This window comes from Bos indicus x Bos taurus, chromosome 19, assembly GCF_003369695.1.
Source record: "Bos indicus x Bos taurus breed Angus x Brahman F1 hybrid chromosome 19, Bos_hybrid_MaternalHap_v2.0, whole genome shotgun sequence".
NCBI lineage: Eukaryota > Metazoa > Chordata > Mammalia > Artiodactyla > Bovidae > Bos > Bos indicus x Bos taurus.
The window spans coordinates 36,478,281-36,500,046 of NC_040094.1; the positions used below are offsets into that span (position 1 = coordinate 36,478,281).

At 44.3% G+C, this 21,766-nt stretch overlaps 1 pseudogene; it reads right to left on the bottom strand.

Moving 5' to 3' along the window:
- Positions 1-10,558: 10,558 nt before the first annotated feature.
- Positions 10,559-13,890, bottom strand: LOC113877486 (annotated as a pseudogene).
- Between the last annotated feature and the right edge of the window lie 7,876 nt (positions 13,891-21,766).

Consider the following 21,766-nt stretch of genomic DNA (forward strand, 5'->3'; position numbering starts at 1 on the left):
GGGTTGCCATTGCCTTCTCCGAGGAGTGCAGCTATGAACACATAAATGCAACCAAAGATCAGCCGCAAGTACTGGAGTGGTTTTTGACTTGTTTTTATGGAGCCAGTTTGTCCGAAACCAGATGAAGCAGGTCTGTCCGGAATGCTCCCTCCAGGACCTCTGCTTCTGCACATTGGAGGTTTCCAGCCTATGTGGCAAAAGCACTCTCCGTAGTTGTTGCAAAGTCTTCTAAAATTGCATTTACTGGGGGGACAGCCATTTGAGACTAGTATTGCTGCAGTTGTTAATACAGATCTTCTCAGGAGCGCACAGGGTACCATTTCTCACCTGACCAACATCAATTATTACATCAAGTCTATGGTAATTGGATAGTCCCCAACACCAGACCCCTGAGATCTTTGACTGATGGAATGAAACCTCTTCCTGCAACGGGGGAAGTTGAATGACATTGCTACCCTGGAGCCTTCCACACTTTACATCTTCCTTTTTACAACCATTAAATTTCAAGACCCTGTGCATAGCAGTACAGTGTCCAAATCGATTGGTTCCTCTATTGATTTCATACAGTCATCACGACCCTGAAAAGAGTCTCTTCCAAATATTTCTCTGCAGTGCACACTGCGGTCAGTGAAGGTCCCATTACAGCAGCAACCCTCTTCAGAACAGGGTGTTCCATCCTGCATATAAAGATCATCCAGAGGCATATAGAGACTGTTCCACGACAGTATTCCAGAAGATCACATATACTCTGGATTGGTCTGCAGAGTGTTCCTCTCTTAGACCAGGTACAGTTTGTACAGCAGTCTCCTATATGATACTCAGCCCCTACCTCGAACATACAGTTAAATTTACAGCATGGGTTGTTATAACACTGCTTGAAGGAGCCACAGTCACAGTCCTCCCAATCCTCTACCTCAGAATTTCCACAACGTTCTTTTATCAGGCTTTCATTAAAAAAGCATTGAGGTTTCACGAACGTACAACTGCCCCAAAATCCTGCTATGCTCCGCCAGTGAAGAGCGGAACAGTTACTGAAGGAATCTGTCAAGGATGGGAATGTTCCCATAATGCAGCTGCTCCTCCTCAGGCAAAAGCAGGTATCCTCATCATAGTACAGACCAATTTGTCTCCCAGTGAGTCGGGCTGTTAAAACGCCTAACAAGATTACACGTCTCCCTAGACGACCAACTAGGGAGTCTGGTCCATTTAGAGCAGACTAAAAGGACTGTTACACAATACATAAAGTTCTGATTCAAATTGAGTTAAATTGGGTCCATCACGATTAAATATGAAGGATGTACTGGGATCTCCATATGGCAGAAAGGTTGCTGCACGGTAACGAGTATATGGACCATATAGTACATTATAATCATTCATTCTGGTAGGATCTTGTACATCATATATTAGCACTGCAATGAGCCAGAAATTCAACACAAGACCCTTATAAAAGGAATCCACCATATTACTGATCTGTAACAAGAATTTTATACACATAGTGACATTGTTGTATACACAATACATTGAATTAGAAAACTGATCCAATGCTGACATAACTGAAGGATAGGTTGCAAGCATTCTGGAAATAACTCTGGGGGCTACACTGACATCCACTTCAGGGGGCAATGGCTGCCTATCCTCCTTGTGATCTGGTCTAAATGCAGGTCCTGTTCCACTGGCATCTGCCACAATCTGATAAACTATGTGTTCAAGCCTTTCAGAACACATGAGAGTCTTGATTTCATAGGTAAGGTCATCCAAATTCATGATACCTTCGAGACCCCCATAGCAAGTGTCCAAGGTGACCATGGACAGAGGAATCTCCTCCAGGTAGCCGAGGTAGTAACAGTCTGAAGGGCCGATGGGGTAGTCTATCTGGAGGGCTCCTTGGTCATCCTGAGTCATCAGCGGCAGGTGTCTGGGTGAAAATAATTTCTTGTGCCACATGTGGATAACATGCCTCTGCTCTGCAACACGCAGGCTGTAGCAGAGCCAGCCCAGCACCTGGACGCTCTTGTCTCGGTGCAGCTCCTTCCTGGGAGTCACCACCTCCGAAGAGCTGTAGCGCCATGAGGGACGTCCTGGAGAACACTGGACAGGAGCCAGCACTGCCCAGAGCCCGAGCAGCAAGAGGGGCTGCCCGCAAGGTGACCTGGCCCTCTGTCAGCCTGGCGGCCTGGCTCAGGGACATCTGCCAATGAGAATAGTTCAAAGCAGGGTCCCAGAGTAGCCAAGTCTATACCATCTTCTGCGGCTACTTCCTACCAAGGAGATATTGACAGACAAAAAGGGGTCACTGGGTGGGTATCCTAATGGGATTAGGTAACAGTCGCAGGGCCAGGCAGAGGGTGGGTCTGGTTGTGAACTCAGCCAGGGCTGAGGTGAGAGACTGGGAGGGCTGTGTCTGAGAGTGCTACCAGGGAACTGAGGGCTTACTGGGTCAGCATTTAGAGTAGGATCAATATTTCCCTAGTGCGCCCCGAAACCTTTCAGAGTCCTCCATCTGATGTTCCCATCCGCTTAATTACCAGACTGTGTTCCTTTCCCCACGGCCAGGAGAGAGGCTGCCCCTGACCCTGGGGAGCCCCCGAGGGCATTCCCTCTAGTCCCTGTTTGAGTTTCTCTCCTGGACGGTGGTACATTCCTCCCCCTACCCCCACACCCGCCTCAGCTGAAGACACAGGGGAGTGTCTCTTGGTGCCCAATGGGAGACAACAAATATTTCACTCCTGAAAATTCTGTACTTGTTTTTAGGGGAGGAAAAAAATCTAGTACCAGATCATGACCGGGAGAAAAAATGTCATGGTTCTCCAGACAATGAATATTTCCCTTTGAATTTTTGAACATACTCCAGCCATTTAAACTGACCGTGTTGGGGGATGAACTTCCAAGGTGGGACATTTACTCCTGGCCTTGGTCCGGCAGGACTCCGTATTCCTACCTCCACCCCCCCACCCCCACCTCCCCCCACCCCCATCCTACCTGGGCCTGCTCTTCCCCGGTGGATCTAACCCATTGGCTAATTTTCCCCTCTGATAGCCCAAGACTTGGATGCTCTTTAACTTCCATGTTAGGGTTTTCACAAAGCACAGAAGATAACTGAGCCATAGAAATCTAATGTTTCCCTTTCCCCTTTGTTCTGTGCTCTTCCAGGCTTTCATGTTTAAGTGCCCACCGTTTTGCTCTCTCATGAGAATTCCTGTTGACCTTTCAAATGTTAATTCTACACTTTTAATTTATACCCATTACAAGACGATGTACTCTTCTCCCTCCACTCAGCATTTAATCATGCCTACACACATGGCTTTTACTGGTTCGCTTCTCGTTTCCTTCTTCTCCATCTTCTCTCTGGGCCTGTTTTCTCTTTACTCTAAAATTATGTCTCACAGTCTCCTTTGCTGCCTGTCAGCTGACAATGGACTCTGACTCGTGTTTTCATACTTTCTCTTCCACTGAAGTACTTTGATCGGCATGAAACGCTTTTGAAGGCCCAGTGTCAAAGGTTCAGTACTGCAGACGTGCACTGGTCCCCCCCTTCAGGGGGCCACACTCATTCTGTCCACCCACACACCACGATGTGGAGTCCGACTTCACTGCAGGTCTCCAAATCTAATATTATACGCTGAGGGGTATGATATTACCTTTTAGTTTATCAAATGTACCTTGGTTATGTTGCAAAATACTCCCTCAGTACCTTATTTGGGGTGCCAGGGTAGGGGGCCTGGCTGCACAGCTTGTGGGATCTACTTTCCTAAACCCAGGCCCCAGCAGTGAAAGCCGGGAGTCCTACCCACTAGGCTACCATGGAACTCCCTCTCTGTACCCATTTTGAAAAGAGAGTTTACTATGAGTGGACGTGGAATTTTGTCAAATGTTGCTGTGTCTGTTGAGATGACCATGTGGAATCCCCATCACTTGACTATCCAGAAGGAATCTCCTTTTCCTTTTCCTTCATTCCTTCCCCTCTTTCTGCCTTCCATACTTCCACAGATACACAGAAATCTGCATCTCTAAGAGATAATCCACAATAATTATCTCCTATCTTCCTTCTTTGTATACACAGAAAAGCATATCTGAGATAGACAATTCACAAGGACCTGTGGCTCAGCAAACTACTCATTCTTCTGTGGCAAAATCCAAAAAACAATAGAGGTATTCCATAGATATGTAATACCTGAATCAGGCGACTGTACGCTGACAACAATCACAACATTGCATATTGAACATAATGAGCTGTAGCATCAGCAAGATGTTAAAGGAACAAAAAGCAGCTCCTACTCTAGTATGTCTGACCTCCCTGACATGGGATGCTATCCCATCCCTGGAGGCTGAGCAATCTTTGGTCCCATTGATGGAGCGGGGGTGTTTCAGGAAAGGGGACCCCTTCCAGGGCCTGAAAATGGACTCTTGTCTAACACTGGGAAATGAATTTTCTGAGGAGACACACGTGCTGATAAAGCAAGAGATTTTATTGGAAAGGGCACCCGGGTGGAGAGCAGTAGGGTAAGGGAACCCAGGAGAACTGCTCTGCCACGTGGCTAGCACTCTCAAGTTTTACGGTGATGGGATTAGTTTCTGGGTTGTCTTTAGCCAATCATTCTGACTCAGAGTCCTTCCTGGTGGCCTTGCTCAGCCAAGATGGATGCCAGCGAGGATTCTGGGAGGTGGTCGGACATGTGGTGTCTCCTTTTGATCTTTTCTGAACTCTTCCCATTGGTGGTGGCTTATTAGTCTCATGTTCCTTACCAGGACCACCTGTCATAAAACAGCTCATGCAAATGGTTACTATGGTGCCTGGCCAGGGTGGGCGGTTTCAGTCAGTGTGCTTCCCCTAACAACTCCCCACTGAAAGACCTCAAACTCAAGGTACCTCTTGGGAATTGGGGCGGAGGTCTCTTTCCTTTGTGACTTTTTCCTGCTGTGCATGGGTGTAGGCCTGCCTAGCAGAGCAGAACTCTTTCTCTACCTGATCTAAGTTGAGGTACTCTTCATCTGCAACCAGCATTCACCCTTGTAATGACAGCAATTTAGCTTGAAACTTGGCTCCTCTTAGAGATGAAATAGACAGGGGTCAAGCAGGAGAGCTAACAGGATGGGCATCACTGGTTCCCAGAGACAGAAGGAAACATTTGGGGACAGGGCTTGAGAGTGTGTGATTTTTTTCTGATTGGTTGGGGGTAAGGCAACCACCACCAGAGTGGTGCTCTCAGAATCTTGTGCTCAGCCTGAAGCTACCATCCTCCACCGGGTGGGGGCCCCAGTTCTGTAGAAGAACTCAAAAACATTGTTATGCATACCTTTTTGAGTAGGAACCAGGACCCTGCCTCAAGGCTGTACCACCATTTGCTCCTCCTCTGTTTCTGTATCCCCTCCCTTCCCTGATTAGCAACTGTTGGAGTCTACCCTTTGGAACTCAGGGAAGGTCAAGGAGGCTGGATGAAGCCTGGGCAACTATGGCTGTGATAACTTCCTGTCTAAGTGGGGCGCAGGACTGCCTCAGCTTGGAGAATAGACACTGAATTGGAAGCATTCGAGTTTCAAGTCTAGATCTAAGTCTTGTAGGATTAAAATCTCAATCCCTTGGTCTGCCATTTTGGTGTAACATCCCAATTAGAAGTAGTTGGAGGAGTGACAACTGGAATTTTAATAGACAAAATAAATCTCTTTTTTTTTTTTTTAGAAAAATAGCCCTGAAATCCAGTCTAGACCTTCAGGGAGACTTGTAGGCAGTTGCCTAGCTCTATAAAAAGTGAGGTTGTAGTTACTAGCTTCTAGCAGACATTGTTTTGAGAATGGTGGCATCCAAGCCTGACACGACTCAGAAAACTCAAGTGTTTAGCAATACAAGGTCTAGTCTGAAATTATACCCATAGAATCACCTAGTTATTTCCTTGAATGTCTGAAGCATCAGATCAGATCAGATCAGTTGCTCAGCCAAGTCCAACTCTTTTCGACCCCATGAATTGCAGCACGTCAGGCCTCCCAGTCCATCACCAACTCCCGGAGTTCACTGAGACTCATGTCCATCGAATCAGTGATGCCATCCAGCCATCTCAGCCTCTGTCATCCCCTTCTCCTCCTGCCCCTAATCCCTCCCAGCATCAGAGTCTTTTCCAATGAGTCAACTCTTCACATGAGGTGGTCAAAGTACTGGAGCTTCAGCTTCAGCATCATTCCTTCCAAAGAAATCCCAGGGCTGATCTCCTTCAGAATGGACTGGTTGGATCTCCTTGCAGTCCAAGGGACTCTCAAGAGTCTTCTCCAACACCACAGTTCAAAAGCATCAATTCTTCAGCGCTCAGCCTTCTTCACAGTCCAAATCTCACATCCATACATGACCACAGGAAAAACCATAGCCTTGACTAGACGAACCTATTTTGATTTTTCATTATAAAATTCTCCTTACTTTTTGATAGGGCCCACATGGGGTCTCACTGATAAGATGGCTCGTTATGTCAACCTTGCAGATGAAGAATAAAATCACAGTGATCTTTGAGACTGACCAAATTGCCCAAATGGTATCCTGGTATCTCTCTGGAGCTTGTCAAAGCTGCAACACCACCAGATTCCAGACGGCTACATGACCATCCCTTCAGGGAATTTTTCATTGGTGGGGTATAAGAAGGACTCTGTCAGAAAGGGAGTATGCTGGTTTTCCTTAACAGCCAGTCACCCTCTCTTTTCCCTCTAATAAATTTCCTTTTCTTGCCTGACTTCCCAGCTTGCTCTCTTTTTCTCTGCACTTGCCTTACACTTTTCTTTAAGCCACTTAAATGAAGCTCATTTACAAATTAATCTCAAAAATATTAACCAGAGACAGAGACATATAGAGATATATTTAGACAGACACAAAGCAAGATCTAGCTTCATTTTCTGAGCTTAGTCATGAATTAGATACTACAATATAAAAATGGCTAGTTTATAAATAATAGTTGGAATAAATAAAATTTCTAAAGGCTTTTCCCCATTTTTCCTCAGTCTCAGGAGTTAGAGATGGTCCAGATAAGTGTTCCTGAGAGCCCTGGTCTCAAGGCACAGGGAAAGAAAATCAAGTTCTAACAAAATGGTGGCAGGCCACTTTCTTCTCCATGAGATCTTCCTGACCCAGGGATTGTACCCGTGTTTCCTATGTTGGCAGGTGGATTCTTTACCACTGAGCCACCAAGGAAGTCCTATATATATATATATATATGTATGTATTTGCCATCTATGTAAGTATATATACATATATACACTAATATATATTTCTGTATGCATATATCTACCATCTATATATATGCCTGGCGTGTTGCAGTCCATGGGGTCACAAAGAGTCGGACACAACTGAGTGACTGAAATGAACTGATATGATGCATGTAAGTATCTGTCATCTCTCTGGATGCATCTACCCATTTTGTATCTACCTATGTATGTGTGTATGTAACAGCTGTATATTTGTAGCTGTGTGTGTATACATGCATGTATTTATTTATCTAGCTACATTGGTTCTACTTCTCTGGAGACGCCTGACTAATATATCAGCAGTTACACAAGATTGTCCTTACTGGGCAGGCAGTGTATCTGTGGACTATGACTTTGCAGTACAGAAACTAAACAATTAAGTATAATTGGAATTTTTTCAGTGTTCTGATACTGATATTGAACATTTCTTCTGTTACCATAGAGATATTTAGGACCACCTTTTCTAAATTGTAATCTCTCAGACTTGGGAATAAGTTTCTAAATCCTGAGGATACCTTGAAGTGGTGCTACAGAGGTTGGCATTTATGGAGTTGTCTTGTCTGAGACGTTCATGTGACACCACATTTTCAGGAAGAAGCTCAAGTTTATAATTGGCTGGCATTTGAGGTGGGATACTGGAGTACAGAGGGAGCTCATTATCCGACCCCACATTGTCCTGACCATTGAGGTGGGAAGGCTTTACACTCCTTGTCTCCACATAAGGCTAAAATACCACTGTGTTCACAGACTAGACCAGAGTAGAAATGGAAATCCCCTAGGTCTGGGGCGATTCAGCCCTTTGTCACTGGTCATTGACACCTGCACACCTCCACTCCTGTGTACTCCTGCCAGCCTGGAAGAGCAGAACAGGCCGGGCAGTTCTGAAACAGAAGGCCCGCAGGTCAGCTCTGGCATCTCTCTTTCTCTCTCACACACATTTTCTGTCTCTCTTCATCTCTCTGTCTCTCTCTTGCAAAGAAAATTGTCACGCGAGTGTATGTTCCTCGGTTCTTTGTCTCATCACAATAAAGATTTGGAGCGACAGACATTAAAGCCCTCGGCGCGTCACAGCTCTCGGGTCTTGGACAAACCGTGTTATAGCTCTTAGGCAAATCAGTGTTACAGCTCTATTTTATTTAGAAGATAGCAGGAGAATCCATCCTTGAAGTGTGAGAGCATGCCAACCCAAAGACTCGAAGAGAAGAGAGTGGAGGAGCGTGCGGGGGAGGGAGAGAGAGAGAGGGAGAGAGGGAGAGAGGGAGAGAGAGAGAAAGAGCACACACATGCGGGAGAGAAAGAGAGCCCTAGAGAAAGCGCTTTGGCTCCTCCTTTTATATGTTTTTTTCCTCAACCTAGGCCTGCCCTATGAAAATTGGGCTTAGCCAGGAGTGCTGTTTGTTCTGCCTGAAGTCTTCACTCTGGTCCTCGAACCATCCTTTGACCTTCCTTGTCTTTTAGCCACTGCCATTTTGGACTCCTTTTCCCTATTCTACCTACCTAACAAAATGATGACTTTTTTTCCCTTTCTTTTCTTTTTTTCACTGTTTCTATTTTATACCAGAAGACACTTAACTTCACAGGGGTAGTTAATGCACCAAAAGAAAAACAGTAAATATGGTGCTTAGAGTGCAAATAAAAATTAAAACCTGTGCTTCTGTGACTCTAGAACTCATATATTTTCTACCAAAATGTTAAAAAAAAAAAAAAGGGAGGGAGGGTGGGGGAAACAGAGAGAAGAAGAAAAAGGGAGAGAGAAAGAGAAAAACAAAATGGGTGTGTTGCAGGAAAGGGAACTGCTTTCAGGACGAGAAAGTGGTCTCTTGTCTAACACTGGGAAATGAATGTCTGAGGAGACACACATGCTGACCAAACAAGAGATTTTATTGGGAAGGGGCACCCAGGCAGAGAGCAGTAGGGTAAGGGAACCCAGGAGAACTGTTCTGCCACTGGTTAGCAGTCTCCAGTTTTATGGTGGTGGGATTAGCTCCTGGGTTGTCTTTGGCAAATCACTCTGATTCAGAGTCCTTCCTGGTGGTGCACACATTGCTCAGCCAAGATGGATGCCAGCAAGAAGGATTCTAGAAGGCGGTTGGACATGTGATGTCACCTTTTTGACCTTTCCTGAACTCTTCCCGTTGGTGGTGGCTTATTAGTTTCACGTTCCTTACCAGGACCTCCTGTTGTAAAACAACTCGTGCAAATGGTGGTGCAAAAACAACTATGGTGCCTGGCTGGGTGGATGGTTTCAGTGAGTGTGCTTCCCCTAACAACTTCCCTCTGAGAGACTTCATACTCAAGGTACTTCTTGGGATTTGGGACAGAGGTCTCTTTCTTCTGTAATTTCTTCCTGTTGTGCATGGGTGTAGGCTTGCCTAGGAGAGCAGAAGTCTCTCTCTACCTGATCTAGTCAGTCAATTTACTAGCTCAATCATGTCCAACTCTTTGTGACCCCATGGACAGCAGCACTCTGGGCTTCCCTGTCCATCACCAACTCCCAGAGCTTGCTCAAACTCATGTCCATCGAGTCGGTGATGCCATCCAACCAACTCATCCTCTGTCAATCTTTCTCAGCATCAGGGTCTTTTCCAATGTCAACTCTTCACTTCAGGTGGCCAAAGTAGTGGAGCTTCAGCTTCAACATCAGTCCTTCCAATGAATATTCAGGGTTGGTTTCCTTTAGGATTGACTGGTTTGATCTCCTTGCCGTCCAAAGGACTCTCAAGAGTCTTCTCCAACATCACAGTTTAAAAGCATCAATTCTTCAGTGCTCAGCCTTCTTTATGGTCCAATTCTCACATCCATACATGACTACTGGAAAAACCATAGCCTTGACTAGACGAACCTTTCTTGGCAAAGTAATGTCTCTGCTTTTTAATATGCTATCTAGGTTGGTCATAACTTTCCTTCCAAGGAGCAAGCGTCTTTTAATTTCATGCAGCAGTCACAATCTGCAGTGATTTTGGAGCCCCCAAAAATAAAGTCTGACACTGTTTCCACTGTTTCCCCATCGATTTGCCATGAAGTGATGGGACCAGGTGCCAGGATCTTAGTTTTCTGCATGTTGAGCTTTAAGCCAACTTTTTCACTCTCCTCTTTCACTTTCATCAAGAGGCTTTTTAGTTCCTCTTCACTTTCTGCCGTAAGGGTGGTGTCATCTGCATGTCTGAGGTTATTGATATTTCTCCCGGCAATCTTGATTCCAGCTTGTGCTTCCTCCAGCCCAGCGTTTCTCATGATGTACTCTGCATATAAGTTAGATAAGCAGAGTGACAATATACAGCCTTGACGTACCCCTTTTCCTATTTGGAACCAGTCTGTTGTTCCATGTCCTGGTCTGACTGTTGCTTTTTAACCTGCATACAGATTTCTCAGGATCTAAGCCAAGATATTTTGTGCCTGAAACCAGCATTTGCCCTTGTAAGAACAGCAATTTAGCTTGAAACTATTGGCCCCTGTCAGATATGAAATAGACAGGGGCAAATAGGAGGCCTAAAAGGATGGTCATCACTGGGCCCCAGAAACAGAAGGCAACATTTGCGGGTGAGGGCTGCAGTGTGTGTGACTTTCTTCTGACTGGTTGGTGGTAAGGCAACAGAGTGGTGCTCCCGGAATCTTGTGCTCAGCCTGAAGTTACCATCCTTCACCTCGGTGAGGGCCCCAGTTCTGCAGAAGAACTCAAGGACATTGCTGTGCATGCTTCTTGAGTAGGAAGCAGGACCCTGCCTCAAGGTTGTACCACCATTTGATTGCTCCTTCTGTTTCTGTATCCCCTCCCTTCTCTGATTAGTAACTGTTTGAATCTGTTTTGAATCCTCTGGGACTCAGGAAAGGTCAAGAAGACTGAATGAAGCCCATATCCTACAGACAAGAAATGGAGAACACTGAACAGATCCGTACTCCAGAGCCCCAGTGAGTCCTGCTCAGTTTTAATTCAGGGAACTAGGCAACTATGACTGTGATAACTTCCTGTCTAAATGGGGCATAGGACTGCCTCAGCTTGGAGAATAGACGCTGAATTGGAAGCATTCCTGAGTTCCAAGTCCTAGATCTGAGTCTTGTATGATTAAAACCTCAATCTGTTGGTCTGCCATTTTGGTGTAACAGACCCAATTAGAAGTAGTTGGAGGAGTGACAACTGGAATTTTAATAGACAAAATAAATCTCATTTCTTTTCAGAAGAATAGGCCTGAAACCCAGTCTGGACCTGGCACTTGTGGGAGACTTTGTAGCCAGGTAGCCAGTTGCCTAGCTCTATAAAAAGTGAGTTTGCAGTTACTAGCTTCCAGCAGACATTGTTTTGAGCATGTCTGGTGGCATCCAGGCCTGACACAACTCAGAAAACTCAAGCGTATAGCAATGCAAGGTCTAGTCTGAAATCACACCCATAGTATCTTGGGTGTCTGAAGCATAGCTACTCTGTTTTGACTTTTTTTGTTTTAATTTAACATTTTATTTAGCCAAACTTAAATTATAACTACACAGGAGTTCCTAGAACAGAGAAAAAGTTGTTCTATGGGGACAATTTTCTGACAAAATGAAGAGACACAAAGTGATGCGTCTTCCCGTTTGACTTTCAAGGCACAGCCATAAAAGAGGATAACCGCTGATGCAGCTTGGCTTAGATCATAAGGCTCTTGGGCTCCATGGACAGGGCAGCCTGGCGCTCTCAGAGACAGGTCCACAGGCACAGCTGACAGTCCAGAGAGCAGCACCCATGCAGGAGGATGCCTAGGATTTTCCAGAGGGTGAGGCTTGGGCTCTGTTGGGTGCCGAGCTAGATGGGGGTCTTGGGAGGTCACAGTCATGTGCTGGGAAGAGGTGATTTGAGAGGATGAAACTGACAAGTTAAAGGAAAATGCCCATCCTGACATGACAGCAGGCAAGTGTTTAAGTCCAAATGTTTGAGACACCCACTTCAGTATAGCTACCTAGGCCTGTAAATTCCTCTTTTCCTATATCAGTTTAGGCTGTCTTTTGTAAACAACAGTGTCTGAAAGAGCATTGTTGAAATAAAAGGTGTAGAAGACTTGGGACAGTCATGAGACTTGGGACAGTGGGCAGAGCTAGCCCCAAGGAAGAAGCCTAGCTCTAGCAACAACTGTCCAGCCCCGAGAAGACTGAAGGTGGCCTCATTTGAGTGGCAAACAGTAAGGTTGAAATTTCAAAAATTATTTATCCTGCTTCCTAATATTACTTAAACCATACCGTTCCATGAGGCAGGGTAAACTTGAAATCAATGAAATAGTAATGATCTTTCAAAACTGAGCAGCTGAACTACATATCAACAAGACAGGCCAGATTAAATCAAACTTAATAAAAAGCACTTTATGAGACTAGTATCCATGTTCATCTTTAACATGAGTTGGTTTTTCAAAAGGGGGACGATGTAGGGGATGTCAAAAACCAAGCGAGACCAGATTTGCTTTCATCTCATTCTGTTCAGTTTCCATAATGGGAGGATGGATCCACTATCTTCACTGGTTTTCTTTGTTATTGGCATCTCATACCTTCAGTCCTCCATGCCGAGGAAGGAACACTTTGCTGGGTGGCACTGCTCTAACTGCTACCAGAGACACTGGGTTTGAGTTGTATATTGATAAAATCTGGCAAATATCTTCTGGAATCGTAGTGACTTCTGGAGGTGTAGGTGTTTTGAGTAGAATCTCATAAGAAGAAATAGTAGGAGAAGAGGGATCTGCAAAGTTCTCAAAGCACTCATCTGAATTTGTACTTTCTTCCCTCGCCAAATCATTCAATGAACTGCTTGCTTTTGATAATGGATAATTTGTGGATACCAGAGCTGTGCTGATCTTTGTAGAAGGAACTTTCAAACCAGGAGTGCTGAATGTAGGTGCCAAGGGAGAATCTGTGTGCTCTGCACCATCTTTTTCCCAACAGCTGGATTATGAGTCCAGGAGTGGCAAAGACATTATCATTATTGGGCACTGGTTCTGTTTCTATGGTCTCACTGTTAGTCTTCACATTTTTAAGTCCAATTGTGTAATTGTCATTTAAACACATAGTGTATTCAGAGATACCAACTCAAAATGGTCCATCTTTAGTGCACATTTTGAAGTTTTTACTAGTGACTGTTTGGAAAATGGAGTTAAAATTTTTGGCTCTTCCTTCTCATTGTTTACTGCTTGGGGAGGGTTTGGCAGAACTTGGGATACGATGTACTGCTCAAGTCCAAAATCAGAAAGTTGTGGACTATGTGGTGACTTCTCAGAAACAGAAGTGCTTGGAACAGCAAAATCCAACAAATCATCTTCCACGTCAGGCTTCTCAGGACGTTCACATTCACTGGACGCTGGTTTAGAGTCAGTGACCTCTTGCTCATCCACTGAGTTTTTCTTGGCACATGGAGTATATCCATACTTCTGGAAAAACTCTTTTATTTTCATGATATCCATTGAATTCTTTTTCATCAGTATTTTTGTTGCCTTTATGAAACCAATGCTTTCTCGACTTTCCAAGCTTTGCTTTATCAAGAATATTGACATCATCCTTTAGAGTCTGTACTTCTGAGTGAAGGTCATGTAAAACTCTCATTGGACAATCTTCAGAGTTGCTTTCCTCTCTGTCCAGCACTCACTACAGCTGGGCCGTCTTGCCATCCAGGGTGATAGCCAGAGACCTCAGCATCCTGCAAAAGCCTCAGATTGGATCCATAGGAGAGCCCGGCCTATTTTGACTTTTAATTGTAAAATTCTCCTTAATAGCCAAAGCAGATGTCACCATTAACAACGTCATTGTTTCTCAGGTATGAGAAGATGTAAGAATTGGAACTCATTAAATCTTCTCCTGAAAAGATCTAACTATCTGAAGGCCTGTTTTGCCAGTTTTTCCCAGAGCACAGGGTGTCTCATTCCCGATTTCCACCCTGAACTCCTTTCAAGGGTGTTGAAAATCAGCAGCTGCCAGTGGTCATGATTTAATCTTTGTAGAGGTAGATGGCAAGTGTCGGTTTTTAGTTGGCAGAGCCCCTTCTTGGTCATAAACTTGGCCATGATTTTAAGGGAGAGCATTTCATGACCATTTCATGCTAGGATGCTGAGAATGTCCATTCTCAGGTCTGGCAAAGATTTTGTTAACAGGCCACTCAATGTGCTGTTACAGGACTAGGCCATAAAACAGTATCCAAAATTCTCTGGACCACCTGTCTTGCTAGCCTCTTGGTCCAGGAAAACATTCCTTCATGTTGCTTCTCCCCATATCTAGAGTTACACCGTTACCATCATTGATCTCATATAGAACTATATATCATTTTATCAGAGGCCTCAGTCACACATTTGGCAGTATAAGAAACAGCAATTTTGTAAAACTGGTGAAAGACAAGTAACATAGACAGCAGTATCATAAGCTAAAAACTTCCATTAGATGTAGCCCAGTATATCCCAGGTCATCTGACTTAGTCTATTCTGTACGAATCTTTACCTTCCAGGGAAATTATATATTGGCACTGTCTATAAGGCACATAACCCAGTTTCCTAGTGTTACTAGACTGATTATTCTTAGTATGATTTAATTGTTTCCAACATAGAGGACACTTTAAACCTAAATTACCATAACCTGGTGTTATCTATATAAATCCATCCCATAATGGTGGGAGATTTTTTTCCTTTGCGGAAACTTTGCTTGCTGCTCTGATTGAGACTGAGTAATAGAAGAAAATTCAAATTTATGGCCAGGGTCAGAGCAGGCATTATTAATTGGTCAGGTAAGGGGATTCCATCTAGTAATATCAATAGTGACATGAATATGACTATCAGATCAGATCAGATCAGTTGCTCAGTCATGTCTGACTCTGCGACCCCATGAATCGCAGCACGCCAGGCCTCACTGTCCATCACCAACTCCCGGAGTTCACTGAGACTCACGTCCATCGAGTCAGTGATGCCATCCAGCCATCTCATCCTCTGTCGTCCCCTTCTCCTCCTGCCCCTAATCCCTCCCAGCATCAGAGTCTTTTCCAATGAGTCAACTCTTCACATGAGGTGGCCAAAGTACTGGAGTTTCAGCTTCAGCATCATTCCTTCCAAAGAAATCCCAGGGCTGATCTCCTTCAGAATGGACTGGTTGGATCTCCTTGGAGTCCAAGGGACTCTCAAGAGTCTTCTCCAACACCACAGTTCAAAAGCATCAATTCTTCAGCACTCAGCCTTCTTCACAGTCCAACTCTCACATCCATACATGACCACAGGAAAAACCATAGCCTTGACTAGATGAACCTTTCTTGGCAAAGTAATGTCTCTGCTTTTGAATATGCTATCTAGGTTGGTCATAACCTTCCTTCAAAGGAGTAAGCGTCTTTTAACTTCATGGCTGCAGTCACCATCTGTAGTAATTTTGGAGCCCAGAAAAATAAAGTCTGACACTGTTTCCACTGTTTCCCCATCTATTTCCCATGAAGTGGTGGGACCGGATGCCATGATCTTCGTTTTCTGAATGTTGAGCTTTAAGCCAACTTTTTCACTCTCCACTTTCACTTTCATCAAGAGGCCTTTGAGTTCTTCTTCACTTTCTGCTATAAGGGTGGTGTCATCTGCATATCTGAGGTTATTGATATTTCTCCTGGCAATCTTGATTCCAGTTTGTGTTTCCTCCAGTCCAGCGTTTATCTCATGATGTACTCTGCATATAAGTTAAATAAGCAGAGTGACAATATACAGCCTTGACGTACTCCTTTTCCTATTTGGAACCAGTCTGTTGTTCCATGTCCAGTTCTAACTGTTGCTTCCTGACCTGCATACAAATTTCTCAAGAGGCAGATCAGGTGGTCTGGTATTCCCATCTCTTTCAGAATTTTCCACAGTTTATTGTGATCCACACAGTCAAAGGCTTTGGCATAGTCAATAAAGCAGAAATAGATGTTTTTCTGGAACTCTCTTGCTTTTTCTATGATCCAGCGGATGTTGGCAGTTTGATCTCTGAATATGACTACAATTTTTCTTTTTAAGTAAATTTTCTCAGGGTCAACCAGTTAGAGACTTGGAGTAGAGAAATTCACCAAGGTAACCCAGAACTAGATACAGGTAATTGGCCACAAACCCAACAATTGGATTGACTTCTAAAACTAGCCTAGGATCAGGGCTATGATAGAAAAGCATTTCATTTATGTGCAAAGGCCTAAGAAGTCAAGAAAACATTATAAATGATCATACGAATCAGATCCACATCTTGGGCAAACTGTCTTCTTCTTGTCCTGGTGTAGTGCAGTTTCTCCTCTGTTTGAGCATCATTTTAAGGTGAGATCAGGTCAGTTGTCCTCTCTATAGATCAGTCCAGTGTAGGGGCCTTTGGAAGTCGGAATTAATCTAAGAGTCAATTTCCCTTCAGTTTCATTGTGCATGAGCTAGTTAAGAGTACCTGATAAAAAGGTCCTTCCATCCAGGTTGGAGACAGCCCCTAAATTATGTCTTTTTCCAGTCCTGGTTGCAGCTCATGAGGCATCTGATCTTTATGCAAAGACAGATTACTGAGATAAGCTTCAGAAACAAACTTAGGGTGTTCTTTAGGAATTCAGTTAAATTTTACATTAATATCACATAACAGCAAAGAACTATCCAGGAGATGAATCTTACTAGATTCAGACCTCCATTAACCAACTTGGGTTTTAACATTTATTGAAATATCTTTTCCTCCCTAATATTACTCTCATTTTTATCAAAAATAATCAAATTAAGGCTAATTTGTTTGCAAAATAGGTCTGCTTTCAATAAATTTGGCCTGATGATTTATATAACCATAATTGATTACAGACTTTTTGTTTTGTTGAAACTTTCATAGATTCTCAGATTGAACTTTTAAAATAAAACAGGGCTGGGAAAAGTCATGCCAAAGGCTTATCACAGGTTTCACCTAACAAATCTAGGTGAATTCTTCCCTTTTCAAAGTCTCAAAAATTCCTTCAGAGTTCTGTACCTGTTAGTGAGAAAACCTTCCTAACTCATCTGATAAAGTTACTGAAAACCTAAGATTTTCTAGTCTCTGAAGGAGTCAGATAGAGAGAAAATATAATTGTTTTAATTTGTTTTTAACATATAATTTTACCAAACTACTGTCATAATTATTTTAAGGGGAAGGTTTTCCCTACTCCTGGAAAACACAGATTCAAACCTATAATTTTTTCAGATAGAAACCATAAAAGTTATAAGCATATTCGCTGGTTCATTCAGTCCTTTTGTAACTTTTGTGAAGTCATCAGGTTTCCCATTAGAATACCAGGACATATCAGAATGTTAGAAACCCTACATAATTTCTAGGGTATCTATATTAGTAATGTTTACCATACATTATAACCTGAGAGGACTTATTACTCATTTGATAATATTTCCCATGTAATTTAACCAACCAAATAAGCACAATTAGTTTAATAGTTCTCTTTGGGATGTTTTAGGTGCCCTCTAAAGCAACCCAAAGTTAGCTAGAGATCAAAAGAACTTCAACAGAATTTGATTTAGGAAGTTTTGTCAAAAAAATCAATCAAAAGGGTTTAGAACATTCAGTCAGATTTAGTCAATGCTGATGGGTGTATCACTTAGCTTGCTGATATGTCACAATGGGTATATATAAGGAGGCTCCAGGTCTAGAAAAAGTTAACTCCGTCATCTTGGACCTAGTTGGCTCTAACCAGTTCTCCTGCAGCTGTTTCATTCCTAAGAAAATCCATTTATCCAACTAATTGTAATCCAATTTTAGAAAATCCTGATCATGCATAACTCTTTCAGTATTTTTTTTTCATACCTTCTTCTATTGAAAACACATCTTAGTTTCCCTAAAGTATTTCACACAATGAGGTACATTTCTTGTTGACAAATTTGTTACAGAATACAGTCTTATTTGACCTCTAGTAAACCTAGGTACAACAGAAGTATTATACTTATTGATGGTTCTAAAGACATATCTATGTTACCAGGTATTCATTTAATACTGAATATTTCTCAGTTCACATGAATCTGAAATTCATTTAATTTAATTTAGAATTATTTGATTTGTAAGCACTTACATTTTTAAAGCCAATTAAATAGAGCTTATCTACAAATTAATCTCAAAAATATTATCCAGAGACAAAGACATATGGAGACATACACGTATTCAGACAGACACAACGCAAAATCTAGCTTCATTTTCTAAACTTAGTCATGAATTAGGTATTACAATATAAAATTCACAATTTTATAGATAAGTGTTCCTGAGAGCTCTGGTCTCAAGGCACAGGGAATGAAAATCAAGTTCTATCAAAATGGCAGCAGGTCTAAACCAAATGGTGGCCTGACAAAGCAGAATGGCCATCACCAATCACAACACAGATCCCAGAGTAGAAAACACATACACAGACCTGGCAGTCTTAATCAGACCCTCCCTTAACAGAAGATTATAGTCTCTCAGAACACCTCCTATAGAGACACAGAACTTCAGATCCAAGGACTAACAGAGTAAATGAAAATATCTCAAGTCTTCAAAGGTTCCAAAGGGAGGAAAGGACGCCAGGTTGAAAGGAGAGGGGCGAGGAGGCAGGAGAGAGGGGCAAAAGCTGTGGCCTTATAGACGTCTCCTGCCACCTGCGGACACCCAGGCATTACGGGACGTTACCCTGGGCCTCCAGAGAAGGGAGGATTGGAACTTGGCCCTACCAGAAACCAGACCAGACCAGAATTCAAACCAGAAACTAGAAAAGAACCAGAATTCGAGTCTCTGCCAAGAAGAGGTGATCAGCCTCCAGTCCTCAGCTCAGGAGGATTTGACCTCCTGATTTGAGGCCCTTTGACCAGATTTCTGCGTTCAGGATCGGGGGGCTAGAAAAAGAAAGGGTAGGATAGGAAGGGTTAAGGAGAGGAAAGAGAGAAGGAAGGAGAGAGAGATCAATAAAATCTCTTGTTCCTTACCCGGTCTGGGCACTCTGGCCAGTTGTCTGCAACAGGAGGAGACCAGGAACAAAAGGGTCCCAGTTGTGGCAGCTGGGTCTGATCCATTACCAGGCAAGCTGGTCCCTGAGTGCCCCAAATGGTCAGGATGTCAGTTGCAGCAAAGAGCAGTCCCTGCCAGAGTCGCCATTTGTTGCAGGAAGAGGGACCCCTTCCAGGGCCTGAAAGAGGGCTCTTTATGTAACATTCAGAAATGAATGTCTGAGGAGACACATGTGCTGACAAAGCAAGAGATTTTATTGGGAAGGGAACCCAGGAGAACTGCTCTGCCACGTGGCTCGCATTCTCAGGGTTTAGGGTGATGGAATTAGTTTCCAGGTGGTCTTTGGCCAATCCTTCTGATTCAGAGTCCTTCCTGATGGCACACACATTGCTCAGCCAGAATGGATGCCAGTGAGAAGGATTCTGGGAGGTGGCTGTGAGCAAGATCAAAGCCCCCAATTAAAGTAACAACCTTTTGCTTTCCCTTGCCTTATCTTGTTTTTAAACAGCTGCTGCTCATCAATCACCACTTTCACTTCCGTGATCTTGCTTGCTCCTTACATCCATGGGAATTAGGGCTACTGGGGAGGGGAGGGATCTGAGCTGTTTGAGCGGGAAGTTTACGGTGTATAAAAGATACCCAGAACAAAGCCGGGGCTCCCAGCCTTTGGAGGTGACTCCGCTGGGCCTGCACCAGTGTTGAATAAACCCTGCTGTTCTGTATCTCTGAGTGACACTTGTGTCTTTCTGACACCATGGTTTCTATAATATTTTCTGGTGCTTTGGCCAGGAAGCTGACAACCGAACTGGCCCCTTGCGCCACCATTGTCAGGGAACCAGAGAAAGCTGTGGCCGCCGACCCGGTGACAGACGGATAGGCACCACCCGGCCATTTGCTGGAGCCCGATTCTCACTCAAGTTGCACTGGCCTTGGCCCATGCCGCTTCCCCAACAGACTCAGAAGGAGAGCAGAAGTCAGATGGGTGAGTGCCCTGGGGACATCTGCCTGAGTCAGGACCCACCATACGGCAGAAGGGGCGCCTGCTCACCTCCCAATGACCAGAGAGTCACTCAGAATAGGGTATGTTCCCTCGGGTGGTCTGTCAATTCTGGTGTGTGTGGGAGAATGACTGGGCGGAGTGAAAGCCGGCGCTCCACCGTCTTTGGACTATGGCACCTAAGAGGGTCCTGTGGTTCCATGATGAGCTCATTCAGTTCAGGGCAGTGCCAGCCTCTGGGGGATTTAATCTGTCCTTGCGAGGCTAGTCTGGGTTGGGAGTTTGTATTGACCTGCCAATGCTCAGAGGTGTCTAAATTTCCATATGGGGAGCGGCCAGATGGATGAAAATGAGTGTCTCCCTTTGTTTTTGTTGTGGGACACCACCTCAGGGTGGGGACTTTCACATAATGGGCAACTTGACTTCTAAACTCACTATCTTAGAGTGTATGGTTAAAAATTTTAGGAAAGGATTTTTCTGGGGATCAGGCTTCCCTTATAGCTCAGTTGGTAAAGAATCCACCTGCAATGCAGGAGACCCCAGTAGTCTTCCTGGGTTGGGAAGATCCGCTGGAGAAGGGATAGGCTACCCACTCCAGTATTCTTGGGCATCCCTTATGGCTAAGCTGGTAAAGAATCTGCCTGCAATGTGGGAGACCTGGGTTCATAATCCTGGGTTGGGAAGAGCCCCTGGAGAAGGGAAAGGCTACCCACTCCAGTAATCTGGCATGGAGAATTCCATGGACTGTACAGTCCATGGGGGTCGAAAAGAGTCAGACACGACTAAGCGACTTTAATTTTTCCTGGAGATTATGGTGTAAAATTGAGTCCTGAAAAACTGTACAGTCTTTGTACCCTGGAATAGCCCTCCTTTGGGGTTGGTGGCCCCCAGAGGGACCTTAGATATGCCCACTGTCTGAGTAGTGTCATAGAGGGAGACTCCAGCCACCTGGGCCAATCCTATATATCAATTAACGGTTGGAAATTGCCCAGTTAGGGCCCCCTTGGGTTTGATTCTATGCCGCAGGTCAGGGATATTGTAAAGTCCTAGTAGTTCAGTCAAAGAAAAGGATCTCGTGCCAAGAGAAGGAACCACCTATCCTCCAGGGAGAGGCTGAAGAGCTGCCTCCAATGTCCCCACCTTACGTCCCCATGGCTCCTGCACCCAGAGTAGCAGATCCCCATTTACCAGACAGCCCACCGCCTTCCATTCCTTCTCCTCCTTCTGATGCTCCTGAAGCTGTTGTGCCCCCTTGGCCAGCCATCCCAGAACCAATGTGTACGTGCCTCTGGTCGGCTCAGGGACCAGCTGACTCAGCACTACAAATGCCCTTACGAGAGACTCAAGGGCTGCAGCACTTTGCCACTGATGGGATCCTACATGAGGGGGGACCCATTTTTTACTACCAGTCTTTTTCCATGACTGATTCCCTTAACTGGAAACATCACATCACCTCTACTCTGAAAAGCCCCAAGCGCTGGTTGATCTCTTAGAATCCACCTTCCAGATCCACCGCCCTTCCTGGGGAAACTGCCAACAGCTTCTCCTCACCCTACTCAATACAGAGGAGCACCGAAGAGTCATAACAGAGGCTCCAGGGGATCAATTAGATGCAGAGAACTGGGATTGGGAGAATTTCCT